Source organism: Pogona vitticeps, chromosome 4 (genome assembly GCF_051106095.1).
Source record: "Pogona vitticeps strain Pit_001003342236 chromosome 4, PviZW2.1, whole genome shotgun sequence".
In the NCBI taxonomy this organism is placed as follows: domain Eukaryota; kingdom Metazoa; phylum Chordata; class Lepidosauria; order Squamata; family Agamidae; genus Pogona; species Pogona vitticeps.
This window is the reverse complement of record NC_135786.1, coordinates 87,471,851-87,486,165: the sequence shown is the minus strand read 5'-3', so window position 1 is coordinate 87,486,165 and position 14,315 is coordinate 87,471,851. Positions and strand designations below refer to the sequence as shown.

The 14,315-nt window shown below is 43.9% G+C and overlaps 1 protein-coding gene across 1 annotated transcript in view; it reads left to right on the top strand.

The window, feature by feature from the left end:
* Nucleotides 1-10,278: 10,278 nt before the first annotated feature.
* LPAR3 (lysophosphatidic acid receptor 3) overlaps nucleotides 10,279-14,315 on the top strand; it is a 39,769-nt gene continuing 35,732 nt past the window's right edge. Inside the window, exon 1 of the mRNA XM_020795033.3 lies at nucleotides 10,279-11,233. The gene's annotated coding sequence lies outside the window, so the exon portion shown is untranslated. The remainder of the gene's footprint in view (nucleotides 11,234-14,315) is intronic.

Here is a 14,315-nt window from a genome sequence, read left to right as displayed (position 1 = left end):
ACTTCTGGAGTCTTATACCTGAACTAGCCCTTAATTAGTTAGTTCCTGTTCCTTGGTGCAGGAGCATATGAAAGAGGAAATATTGGCCTCCTTTGAGAACCAGACTTAACTGGGGGCAAGTAAACTAAATAAGGGATAAGAGCTGCTTTACAGGAAAGAGACAAGAATGATAATTAAAGCTTGTTGTGCACATCAGTGGATCCTTTCTGAACAGGAATTACTTCTGAAAAGAGAATTTTGCATGTGAGGAATAAATATCAGATTTTTGTTTATATGGAATGAGCTTCCATTTACTTGAGAACTATTTTGCTAGCCGTCCTAAGGGTCTTATTTAGGAAACAATCTTAGTATGGAGGTGAAGGATAAACAGAGCTACAACTAGTTGTTAACTCGTAGATCATGAAGCTGGAAATAGCCTCAATGCAGGAATATAAATAAAAGGATATCCACCGGGTGATTATCTAAATTTCTCTTGAATACCTCCAGTGCTGTAGTACTCACCACCATTTGAGGTAATTGGTTCCATTGCCATACTGCTCTAACAGTTGCTAAGTTTTTCCTGATATTCAACTGAAATCTGGCTTCCTGTAACTTGAGCCCATTGTTGCGTGTCCTGCAATCGGGTGATTGAGAACAGATCCTGTCCCTCCTCTGTATGACAGCCTTTCAAATACAGTATTTGAAAAGTGCTATCACATCTCCCCTCAGTCCTCTTTTCTCAAGGCTAAACATGCTGAGTTTTTTCAGTCTTTTCCTCATACGGCTTGGTTTCCAGTCCCATGATCATCCTTGTTGCCCTTCTCTTGAACTTGTTCCAATTCATTGGCATTCTTATTGAAGTGCGGTGTCCAGAATTGGACACAGTACTCAAGATGAGTCCTAACCAGTGCCGAATAGAGAGAAACTAGTATTTCACAGGATTTGGAGATTATACTTCTGTTAATGCAACCAAACATATCATTTGCCTTTTTTGCAACCACATCACACTGTTGGCTCATATTCAGCTTGTGATCTACAACTCCAAGACCCTTCTTGCTCATAAATATTGCTGAGCTATGTATCCCCCTCCCCATCTTGTAACTGTGTGTTTGATTTCTTTTTCCTAGGTGCAGTACTTTGCACTTATCTCTGTTGAATTTCATTCTGTTATTTTCACCCCAGTGCTCCAGCCTATCAAGATCATTTTGAATTTTTTTTCTGTCTTCCATGCTGTTAGCTATTCCACCCAATTTTGTGTCATCGCAAATTTGATTAGCATTCCTTATATCCCCTTATCCAGGGCATTAATAAAAATATGAATAGCATTGGGCCCAGAACTGAGCTGTGGAGTACCCCACTTGTTACCTCCTCCCAGTTTGAGAAGGTGACTATGATTATGTAGCCAACTGTGAACCACTTTGGGTTCCTTTTTGGGAGAAATGTGGCATATTACTGCTGCTGCTGCTGCTGCTGCTGCTGCTGCTGCTGCTGCTGCTACTACTACTACTACTACTACTACTACTACTACTACTACTACTACTACTACTACTAATAATAATAATAATAATAATAATAATAATAATAATAATAATAATAATAATAATAATAATAATAATAATAATAAATTGTGTAGCCACCTGACCATTATTATATTCAGCCCACACCCAGTTAACTTGCTAATCAGAATATTTTTGCCAAAAGCTTTGCTGAAGTCAAGATATATGATGTCTACAGCATTACCTCTGTCTATCAGGGAGGTTACCTGATCAAAAAATGAGATTAGTTTAGTCTGGCAGGATTTGTTCTTGACAAATCTGTGTTGGCTTCTAGTCATTAATGAATGAATGAGTGTTTAATACTGAGGACAGCATGAGAGAAGTAACTGTACCTTGCATCCATATTGGACACATAGGCAACACCACCACAAAAATTCTTTGTTACTGAAAGCTTGAGGCACAATAGGTAGTCTCTACTGTATCTGAATACAGTAGCTATGTTGGAGAAATGTCACCTACAACTTACTCCTTCTCTCACTTTACCTCAAAAACCAGGGACTCTATATATGCTGGGATAACATTTCAGTATTGTGGGAAGGATGACCATGTATTTGGAATGGCGGTATTACACACCACCACTAAGCATTTTGCCATGCAAGCTCTTCTTCCCATCCAGCTGCAACAGGCCATCCATATATGAAAGCACTGAATGAAATGGGACTCCAGCTCATATACACTTTTTTCGCATTACTTGTAGCTAGAAACCAGAAGAGTATAAAGCCAGGCAGCCACTTCTGTAACATATTAAGGGAAGCAGCAGCAGCAGCCAAAGCAAGCTTTGTCAGCAGTTTTTTCCTAACATTATTTCCCCTAGGTGGACAACATATGGCCTAAGGGCTGTTCTTGCACCTTCCTGCCCCCATCACTTACTCACTAGAAAACAGACCCTCTCCAAAAAAAAAAAAAAAGAAAAAAAAACCTCAGGGAGAACTATTACACTCAGAAACCTGCAGGAAATTGATTCACCTTCTAAATTAGTCGCAGAGCCCCACTATGGTGTTTGACAAGAAGAAATATCATTTTTTTTCAAATCTGAAAGTGAATTTAGGGGCAGTTTTTCTTTTCTGTTTCTTTCTCTTTTTAATGCTTTCATTTTGGTGGTACATGCAGCCTCAGGGGTCCCGGGGCATAAAATTGGTAACCTCCCTGCCCAAGTTGTGCATCCTTTCCTTGATCAAAGGTAGGGAGGGGTTTTTGAAGTGTGATTGGGCATTTTTTTTCTGATAGACAAGCAAAAGGATAGGGTCAAGTGTACCACCATAATCTAATATAAACCCCCTATTGTCAGTAACTAAGGGTGTGATCAGATGGTTGCAAAGATGTGTGCCTGCCTGATCACACCAAAAAGAGTTGCTTTAAGGAGTATTAGCTCCCTTGAAATGATTCTTCCATCTGCCAGGAAATCACTCCAGCCCAGCTCCCCAAAGTAAGAGCCTTACCAAAGAGGTCCAGCTTTGCATGGATCAGGGTCAAGATGACACACATTTCCCTCTATGTCATGTAATTGCCAGGAAATAGACCACACCACAAGCAGTCCAAATCTGTTTCCTCATGTGATCACATCCTAAGTAGGCGAACTTATCGGCACCTTTTACGAGGGGGTGCTGATAAGTATTGAGCCTTACCCAGAAAAAAACTGAGCTAGGAAACTGTAACTGCCACACTATTCTACATACTCCCCCAGGAAGTCAGTGCACTTGCAGCATCTGTCCTGCGGCTTGCCAGTTGACTTCTTAAATAAGAATGAGAACCTTGAGGGTGAACAATGGTAGTGTTGATGATGACAACTGTGTGAGGCTGTGAAGTTGCCTGTCCTCTTTAACGGATAAGTTCCCCTAAAGCAGAAAATGGGAATATGTTGTGGTCCTGTGCTACTGGACGACAAAAACCTTTAGTCCTAGGCAGCAAAGTCAGTGGTGAAGGGTGTCGCAATCCAGCTATATTTGCAGGACCACATGTTTCCCAACCCCTGTTCTATCATTTCTTTGGCAAAGGAAAGGCTTTGTTCAGTGGCAAGCGGAGATTTGTGTAATTCTTTTTTAAAGAAAAAAAAGAAAAGGATTAACGTTTTAGAGCTGAGCCAAATATTCATAGTGAAGTTCATGTTCATAAATTCAGCTGATCCAAGTGACCTGAATTTTGTTTCTTTCAGCTTTTGATGTTCCATTAAGTTCTTTGGGGCAATTACATTATATATAGGATGGGATGCTGAACAAATCTTGGCAGTGCATCTGTTTTCTCAGCCTTTCCATCATACGAACTGGAAAGGTCCTATGTTAGTATAAATGTAAAACAGATCACTTATGTTCCATAGTCTTTTTGTAGGATGAGACAGAGGATGATTATGTGGGCCATTAGCCTGCCGTTTGGTCTGCTACAGGGACAGGCTGGTTTGTTCTTTTTGTTGGCAATCAGATGACATATTTGCTAGAGCAAACCAGTTTGACCACAGAGTGTTCCTAGATGCATCTTTCTGAGTCCCTGTCAGAGGCTACCCTTTTTTAGATGCAGATTTAGATTAGGTATCCTTCAGTCTTGAGAGCCTATGGTAACATGCTCTGTATGGAGGACTTGGAATAGCGTCTAATGTGGCTGAGAAGGCCAATTCAAGAGTGACCATCCCTTCCACACTGAAGACAAATACAATCTGTCCCCTGTCCAGCCCCTTGATTTTGCTGGTTTCAGGACTGCCTCTTTGTCTTGGCCTGCTGGACAAGGGTCTCTTCAAATTGGGAGAGGTTGTGATGCACCACCTGCCTCCAGGCTGCATGCTCAGATGTCAAGATTTCCCATCTGTTTAGGTCCATTCCTACCTAAGGCCTTCAGATCCCATTTGCAGATATCCTTGTATTGCAGCTGTGCTCTCCCTCTGGGGCAATTTCTATGCACTAATTCTCCATACAGGAGATCTTTTGGAATCCGACCATCAGTCATTCTCACGACATGCCCAAGCCAACACAGATGTCGCTGTTTCCGTAATGTATACATGCCAAAAATTCCAGCTCGTTCTAGGACTATTCTGTTTGGAACTTTGTCCTGCCAGGTAATACCAAAAATGTGTCAGAGACAACGCATATGAAACGTGTTCAACTTCCTCTCCTGTCATGCACAAAGGGTCCAGGACTCATTGCAGTACAGGAGTGTGCTCAGGACACAGGCTCTATAGACCTGGATCTTGGTATATGGTGTCAGCTTCTTATCAAGCCATACTCTGTGAGTCTAGAGAACGTGGTAGCTGCTTTGCCAATGCGTTTATCCAGCTCAACATCTAGGGAGATCATGTCAGAGATCGTTGAGCCAAGGTACGCAAAGTCATGAACAACCTCCAATTCATGGGTGGAGATGGTAATAGAGGGAGGTGAGTCTACGCCCTGGCCCATGACTTGTGTTTTCTTCAGGCTGGATGGATCCTCCATTTTGGTTCATTTTCAGGATGTGCAATTGCTGGAAACAAAGCAAAGCTTCTTGCTTTTAATTTCCTGGCTGGTTTCAATTTCCCAATACCATTAAAGTTAAACAAAAACTTAACCACTTAATGATATTGGGAAATTGGAAAATTTAAAACTTTGCTTCCTCTGCTCCTCCATGTAGCAGAGAGTGGAAGAAAAAGTTTTTTTTTAAAAAAAAAATTAGGGCAATGCTGATTCACTGTACCTTTTAGAGAGAGAGAAAAAAATTAAAACCGAAAGCTTTCTTCTAGAAGATTTTCAACATTCCCCTCCTATACAACCTCATTGTGGAATTAGCTGGTCCCACCTGCCCCACATTCTGTTCCAATTCACACACACATTTTTCTTCCACCTCCTTCTCTTCCTCTGTTTCTGCTTCTTCACTCTGTCTTGGGGGATGTATTTGCTGTCTGAGAATTGTTCCAGATTCCCTCTGTTTGTCACTGCATGCCCAGATAGCACTACCAGCTTGGCTCAGCAGCTTTCTGATTTGCCCCCAACAACTTTGCTCCAGTAACAAATTTGGGAAGACAGGTCAGTTACAGGTTAACTGGTAAGAAAGATCGCCATCCCCACAGGGCCCCTTTCTTTCCTTAAGCAGGGTCCCTCAGACAGGTCTCCTCAGGAGTAAATAGTGGAGAAAGAGAGGGAATCCTCACTGCTGACTCCATGGATGAATTTAGGGTTCCATTTTATAAGACAATTGAGCACACCAAGGTATAGAATGTCATGTGGATGAAATGGTTGCACCACATGGCATATGGGATAATGTGAGGCAACTCTGGTTAGCTCACCTTAGCCCACACTAAATGAGCCTTGTAACCAAGCCCATAGTTTCCTTGTTGAGAATTTAATTTAAATTCTGGACTCTACAGTCTACATCAGTATTCCCAATATCCCAATTGTTTACATTAAGCAATTTTTGAATGGAGTCTGTTAATTTCTTAACAGCAGTTTCTTAACAGAGTACAATTTCTTAATGGAGTAAAGACATGCTTACACCCTAACAGTTTCCAATTTTTCCGCACTTCTTTTGCCGTCTTTTGACTGCCTATCATATGTAAAATATCCAAAATGAGTTTCTAACTTGGATCAATCTTTCCTCACAAAATACTTCTAACTGCATTCGTTATCACTGTTTAAAATAAATAAATAAAATAAATGTTATCATTGGATGGTTAAAATAAATGTAAAAAATATAGAAATAAAATGAAAGCCATTTCTGAGGAGCAGCTGTATGTTCACAGACAAGTCATGTAGGGTCACCCAGCTAATCTGATTATTCTGCCTTTGTCGAATTTTGAAATCATGTAGTGCCATGTTCTACTATAGTCCCAAAGGGAAATATGCTGTGCTTAACAGCTGAAACATACACAAGCAGGTGATAAGCAGTCATATATGTTACGTCTAACCAAGAAGCTCTTAATTTGTTAAATCACAAATGGGATTAGAAATGGGGGTATTTGTATATGAATATGAATACCCCCCGCACAGGTGGACATAACTGTCCACTCACCCATCAGTTGCTGCCACAGCTCCATGCTCCCTTCCAATTGCTCCTGAGCTCATGGTTGACTAGCCACTCCTGGTAGAAGGAGGGAAGATGAGCCTCCCTGCCAGGCTGACTAGTGACTAGTCGACCGCGAGCTCTGGAGTGATTGGAAGGGAGCGCAGACCAGTGGCAGCAGGGTTATATCCACCTGTGTGGGGGTATTCATATTTGTATACAAATACGAACACCCCATCTGTAATTGGGATGTTTAAGACACTTTATTAAATGTCCTACATGCCAATAGTCAAATGTATCATTTCTCCACATAATTTACTCTAAAACATATTTGCGGTACAGTATTTCCTTTATTCGCATGCTCTTGCTGTAGATTTCAGAAGCAGATATAATGATCCTATAGTAAACACAGATGTGCTGCTTAGACACTACACAACTTCTAACAACATAGGCACACATAAGTTCCTGCAGGGTAGCCAGTAATGGCCTAAATCAGTCTTCTACCAGTTAGTGCTTTCCAGAAGGTCAGCCATTTTCAACCAGGGCCATATACTGGAAACAATTCGTCACATATAACTTTAGGTTTGCTATGTCATAGAATCATCGTAGGGTTGGAAGGGACCTTGGGGGACTTCTAGTCCAACCCCCTGCCCAAGATGGCTGCCCAGCCTTTTCTTGAAAACCTCCAGCAATGGGGCACCCACAACTCTGGGAGGTAAGCTGTTCCACTGCTTAATGGTTCTCGCCATCACAAAAATTCCTCATTTCAAGGTTGGAGCTCCCTCTGATGAGTTTCTACCTATTGGTTCTTATCCTACCTCAGGCGCAATGGAGAATAAATTAATGCCCTCTTTCCTGTGGCAACCTTTCAGATATTGGAAGACTGCTATCATGTCTCCCCTCAGTCTTCTCTTTGTTAAGCTAAACTTACCTAGTTCTTTTAGTTATTCTTCATAAAACTGAGCCTCCAGCCCCCTTATCATCTTTGTTGCTCCTCTCTGCACCCCTTCCAAGAACTGGACACAGCACTCCAAGTGCAGCCTCACCAGTGCGGTATGTGACTTACACAATCCTGATTCAGCCTGTGTTTATGGCTGTGGCCTAAAAATGTTGAGAATGGCTAGCTTAGACTCTAATACCCATCATTCTTATCTGCTGGTGAAGCTAAGCCTAAACATAGAGCAAGCACAAATGGACAGGCTGATGTGTCTCAAAGACAACCCCCCACCAATACAAGTGTTGCCATTTTTACTTGTTCATGCAATAAAACAACTGTTATCATATTTTCTAGTACTGCACCAAAAGTAGTCTCAAGAATGAGCAAAATCTGTCTAAGATGGATACCACCTCCATAAAAATCCTAAACCACCATCTCCTGTTGAAGAGAAAAAAACTCTCATTAGGATTTACCATCCTGTTCAAAACCCATTCAATGAGTATTTCCCCCTACATGGTCAATATTCTGACAATTTCTTTAGTGCTTACTAATTGGATTTTTGAAAAGAGATGACAAAGCCTCTGCTTTCGTTGATTGTGTTGGCTGTTTATGGGCAAGATAGATTAATGTTTCTGCTAAATTCCATAAGTGCTGGAAATAAATGCTTTACTGAAAATGCTGCTACATTTCTCTCACACTTGTCTTTACAAAAGAAATGAAATGGAGAAGTAAGATATAACAAGTTGCATTGTCAGCTTTTTAGTTTTGGAGCTTTTCAAAAAGAAAAGAAAAAGCCAAGAAGTCTGGCACTATGTTCAACTGTCGATTCAGTTCATGATCAAAAAAACACAACAAATCAGTATGACTTGATAAACTAATATTGAGATCTGTCTCCTAATAGAGGGAAACATTATTATGACCACTTACAAAGAGTTCTCAGAATGGGCACTCATTTCCTTTCCTTTATTCACACTCTATGAGAATAATAATTTAATTTACCTTGGGACCATATCTTTCTGAAAGAAAGAAACAAACGGAAAATAAATTAGAAAACAGAAATGGCTTTAGAGTTGATGAAGGAGAGAGTAGAAGAAAGGGTTAGCTACCATGTTTCCCTGAAAATAAGACAGGGTCTTATATTAATTTTTGCTCAAAAAATGCAGTAGGGCTTATTTTCAGGAGATGTTTTATTTTATTTTTCATGTCCAACAATCTACATTTATTCAAATACAGTCATGTCATCTTCTGGTTGCTGCACAATGGTGGAGGGCAGGGTTTCACTTAACTAGGGCTTATTTTTGGGGTAGGGCTTATATTACGAGCATCCTGAAAAATCCTACTAGGGCTTATTTTCAGGTTAGGTCTTATATTCGGGGAAACAAGCTAGCTACATGGATGAGAGTGGGTAAAGGAAAGACAAAGACAAACATAAAGAATACATATTAATAGATATAAGTCCAGATAAGGCCATGGCATGAGCAGATATTGTTAGAAGTTGTCTTGTAAATTAAAGAGTGTGCTTTGACTTTCTTAACTTCTGTTATCCCGTCTCTCACAAGAACAAAGCCAGGTCCGTTTGCTGACTGAAGCTCAGCAACCACTCATGCATCTTGTAACAAGCAAGTCAAGGTGGCATAATATCCAAAGCCAGACAAGTTATTTTTGCACAAGGCAGAAAATGTACAAATGCCTCTCACTGTCCTTGACCATCCAAATGCCTCTCACTGTCCTTGACCATAAAAGTGAATTAAATAGCTAATAATTTATTATTGTCTCATAAAGCCCAAAATGTGCTGCTTGAAGCAGCCGAGTCACTTAAAAGGACCTGATGTGTTGGGGTGTCTCTTATATAACGCAAGTGTGTGTATGTGTGTTAAGGGATTGGTGAAGCAAGATGGCTTGGTGGTGGAAGAATTATCTATGCTTCTCCTTGCTGCAGCTCTGTTTATGTAACCTGGGATTGTTTTAGGACAGGCCTTAAGCAAAGTGAGTTGGTTGCAGAGCTGGCAAAAGTGATTTTGTTTAACTACAACTCCCAGAATCCCCCAGCCAGCATGGCCTGTATTCTATAGCAGTTGGAGGGTTGGGTCTGGAACATTTAGGTTCAGTTCCCCACTTGAGCCATGAAACTTGCTGGGTAATCTTCATCAAATCATTCTTTCTCAGCCTGATGTACCCTATAAGGTTAATGTTACAAGGATAAAGTGTGGAGGAGGGGAATTATACCTGTTCCTTGAGCTCATTAGATAAAATATGGGACATAGTAATAATAACCTTAGCGCTAGAAGAAGCCCTATGGATCATCAGGCCCAGCCCCCATGAAGGAAGCACCGTGGGGAATTGAACTCCCAACCTGTGGCTCTGAAGCTAGACACCTAAACCATTGAGCCACCTAGCAGTTCATAATAAAGCAATCTAGTGAGCTACAGTAAACGTTCACAAGTCTTGAGCAGTTACCTCAGGCAGCCCATATTGCAAGGCAGCAGCACTGTGTTGAAGAAGAGAACGGTGGGGTGGATCACTACCTGCCCTTTGGCCAGAAATTTGACCCTGGGCACCCAAGCTGGCTGCAGAGTGTTTGCTTCTGGCATGAGATGTCTCCCTACCCTGAGCAGGTGCCCTGGATCCAGCCTCTCTTCCCTTGGCAGGGGACACGAAAGACAACCTCAGAAAGAAACCAAAATGGTGACTCAACTCCAGCTGTTCCTCCCCATTCCTCCATCTGCTCCTCACAGTATGCCAATCCCACATGACCCAAGCATAACCAATAGGGCGCTGAAGCCCTGGGCACCAAAATTGTTGGTTACAGCACTGCCTGTGCCTCCACAAGCTACCGTGCCCTCAAGAGTTGTAGAGGACGGTGTCCCATTATTGCTCGAGGGTTGAGAAAAAAATTCATCCAGCTATCCGGAAGTTTCTTAGGTGGAACTCAGGGAGGGAGGGAGGGAGGGTCATGCCCTTTGCCCCAAGGCTTCCCAGAGCTTATCCCTCTGAGCACTACTGTGAACCTTCTCCTGAGATAGGGAAGAGTGGTTCCCTACCTTGGGCCCCTCACATGTTTGTGGACTACAACTCCCAGAAATCTTGGCTAGCAGACCTAGCAGGGAAGGCTTTGGGGAGTTGTAGTCCAAGAACATCTGGGGACCGAAAGCTGGGAGCCAGGAGGAACCTGCAGCTGGATTCCTTGTCACAAAAAAAGAGAGAGGGGTGGCTGAGCCTGCCAACAAGTGGGCACTACAGAGTGGCCAGAGGTGCTGCTGAGGACCCTCCCTTTTTGGGCAGCAGCAGAACAGAGAGAGAGAGACGCTTCCAGCGGCTCGATTGTCCCTTTCGAGAGGAGGGCGTCTTCCTGAATCGAGCAAACTCCGCTTCCAGGCGTCGCTGCCAAGTTCAGAAAACACAAAAACTCCGCCGCCTCTTGCGTAGAACACTTCAACCCGAGCCGACCAAAAGCGCGCACGGGCGCGCCGAGAAGCAGCAGCAACAGCAGCAGCTCGAAGGCAGCGCCTCAGAAAAGCGCCTTTGCTGCAAAAGGGCCGAGCGGTCCAAAACGCCTCGGCCAAAGGAGGGCGCCTCGGTCCCGCCAGGGCTTCCCACCCTCTGCCCGTCTTCCCTCCCTCGGAGTCAGGAGAAGCAGGGAGCCGACGCCCACGCCGCCGCCAAACTACCACTTACTTCGCCGGAGCCGCCGTCAAAGCTACTCCGCCCGGCTCCGCGGCGCACCGTCCGGCAAGGGGCCACTGAGGAGCGGCGGGGCGAATGCCGGGCATGTGGGCAGGCCACTGAGACGCGGGCGTCGGCTGTGGTGAGTGAAGGAGTGAGGGAGCGAGCGACGGACTAACGGAGCGGGCAAGGGCCGGCGGCGGCGCCGAGGCGGACCGAGCCCCCTCTTCTCGGGTGTCCGCCACGAGGGAGAAGGGGAGCTGTGGTGGGGACGGGCAGGCAGGAGGGCAGAGTCCTGGGCACCGCTCCGCTCCGTCGGGGAGGGCCATCCAACAGCCAGAGGTGATTTTTGCCCCTTCGTCCCTGCATAAACCTCTCTCTCACACACACCCCATGGCTTCCATGCAGAGAGCCGGCCCTCCCATTAGCTGGCAAACTGGGAAAGCCACCCTGAGGGGAAGGGGATGTTCCGAGAGCCGTTCAGGGGCAACCTCGCGCTGTGGATGCCTTTGGCTGCTCTGGCGTTTGTGCTGCCAGGGAGAAAAAGAGAGAGAGCAAAGGGTGGGATTTTCTGCTGGAGTCCGAGATGAACTTGTTTGGCCTTGGGGATCGGGCCCTTTGGCTGGAGGTGGGGAAGAGGGACGGGTGACTTTGGTTGTTCCTCCTGAGGCAGCAGGGGATGATGGCTGGAACCGAGCAGCGAGAGTGCCTTTCAGAGGGAGAGGGTGGGCGGACCATCGGAGAAAGGAGCGCCCATCTTTTGGCGTTGCGTGGAAAAGGAGACACGAAAGAAGCTCGGCGTCTTCTCTGCAGAAGCGACTTTTTTCTGGGTGGGGAGGACGGGGCGATTTGTGTGCAGTCCGCGCCACCTCACTCCCCAGAAGGAGAGCATGAGTGCGGCGGGAATGGCTGCTCTTCCCCTCGCCTCCTAACCTTGTGCCTGGATTAGAAGGGTGGGCCACTAGTGGACTCACTAAGGGATCCGTGAGGCCCGGATTCAAAGTCTCCACTTGGCCATGGAGCTCACTGAACGACCTTCCGTCCGTCTCTCTTTTTCTCTCGCCCCCCCCCTCAAAACTACCTCCTAGGTTCATTGTTAAAAGAAAAAAATTTAAGCAGGACTAGGTAACCGTGAAGTGTAGTGGATACAGCGGTGGACTAGGACGCGGGAGAACAGGATTCGAACCCTCGCGTGGCCACGGAAACTCAGTGGGGGGAGTGGAAATGGTAAAACCTCTCCTCAAGTCTCTCTCTTACCTTGAAAGCCCTGTTAGGGTTGCTGTAAGTCCGCTCTGACTTGACAGCCCATAATATAACAACAATAGTGTAACCTTGAGTGGGATAGGGTGGGGAGAGATAGGATAGAAATGCAATAAATAGATAGCTAGAGAAAGAAAGAAAGAAAGAAAGAAAGAAAGAAGAAAGAAAGAAAGAAAGAAAGAAAGAAAGAAAGAAAGAAAGAAAGAAAGAAAGAAAGAAAGAAAGAAAGAAAGAAAGAAATGCTGTATCACCTAGAAAAAATGGTGAGCAGGCAGATGGGCTGCACCAGTTTTTGCCTGGTCAAAGCCATGGGTGCCTATTAATTGTTTTTGCTGTACATTTGCTGGCCACTTGCTGTTCCTTCTACATAAAAGGAATCTTATCCAGCATTCTTTCAAGAAAGTGCACTGCCTTGAGGAAAAGTGTAGCCTTCAGAGTAAGAGTCCATCCGTTATTTTGTGTGCCACTGTTTCATACATTTGCGACAACTTCTCAGTTTGTTGTTGTTGTTGTTGCTGCTGTTGTGGCTCCTTCTCACTAAAACCTTTAATCCTGATTTACATTCCATGTCCAACAAACAATCGGCAATTCACTTATTCTTCTTTGGGTGTTTGTTTCTGATGATGTTATGCCCAAGTAAACTCTTATCCAGCGCTCATCCATTGAATTACATACAAGCAGTCTCTGCCTCTTTTTTCCTTAATACCGTAGTTCCTACACTTGTAGCTTGAATGCAAAGCTACTTGATTAGAACACATACTCCGTTTTTCTTATACACCCGCCCTACTGAGAAAGGTCTTCTCTACTCTCTTTATGTGCATGCATGCAGGTTTCTGCCTCTTGCCCTAACCACCTTCTGTGTTCGCATAATAATTCATTTTAGCCTCGTAACTTTCCCTTCATGAGTAAATGCCTGAAGAGTCATGAATGGTAGGTGTTAGCGTTGGAAAAGAGTATGCAGGGCTGGCTGTGGGAGACAGATTTGAAATAACACACTTCAGCCCTGGTAGGTGCAAGGGTCTCTGGTGAGAACGGGAGTTGCTTCTGTTTGGAATAAAATGCAAGTTTGCAACAGTTTCTGAGAAGCTAGAGGGTAGATCTGTTTAAGCCAAGATCTAATTGTAGACTTGGATGACGTGTAAAGCTGAAATCTAATCATTTATTTGTAAGCACAGTCTGCAATTGATCTGGGGCTCTTAGTGTATTCTCAGACTGCAGATAAGATGTAAAGGGCTGGCTAATTCCCTTATCTTAGTCTCCCCTTGTGACAAATGCAGGCCAACTCTTTGAAGAAGGAGTTCCCCTAGGATGATTTTCTCCCCTAACAATTATGTACAATATTACATGGTTAAACTAATTTTGCTAACCTGATCCTTTCTGTTCCATTCACTGTTGATTGAAAGGCAAGCATTTAATGCAAGTAATTGATTCCAAGCAAGTGTTTGAATTGCCCCTGAGTCTTGTAGGTAAACAGCTTTCCAGGGCATATTGTTGACTAAGAGATGCATGACATAGATTGGCAACAAATGGGGATTAAATGCTCTAAGGTCCACCACTGGTGAGGTTGATAAGTTGCTTACTCTTATGCAGAGCCCTGGTTTAAGTAGCTGCAATTCCATGTTAGAGTGTGTGTGTAAGTTTGCTTGCATGGTGCCTGCTACACCCCAATCAAAAATACCTGCTTGATGTGTGATGTGCTTTCAAGAGAAATCTCTGTCAGATGTACCATGCAGCTGGAAAGCCCTCTTGTCAATTTTCCAATAGTGTCATGTGTCAGATTGTTCCCGGGAATGACTGGCTACTGCTTCTTTAGAAGTATTAATTGCACATTTTAAACAACTTGGTTTGAGAGCAGTGCTCTGATCTTAGAGGAGGAAAGGGGTGTTGGCCATTTTAAACAAATTGGAAGCAGAATTTACCCCCGTTTAGGAGGGTGTCATTGTCATCATCAAACTCCATCCTGT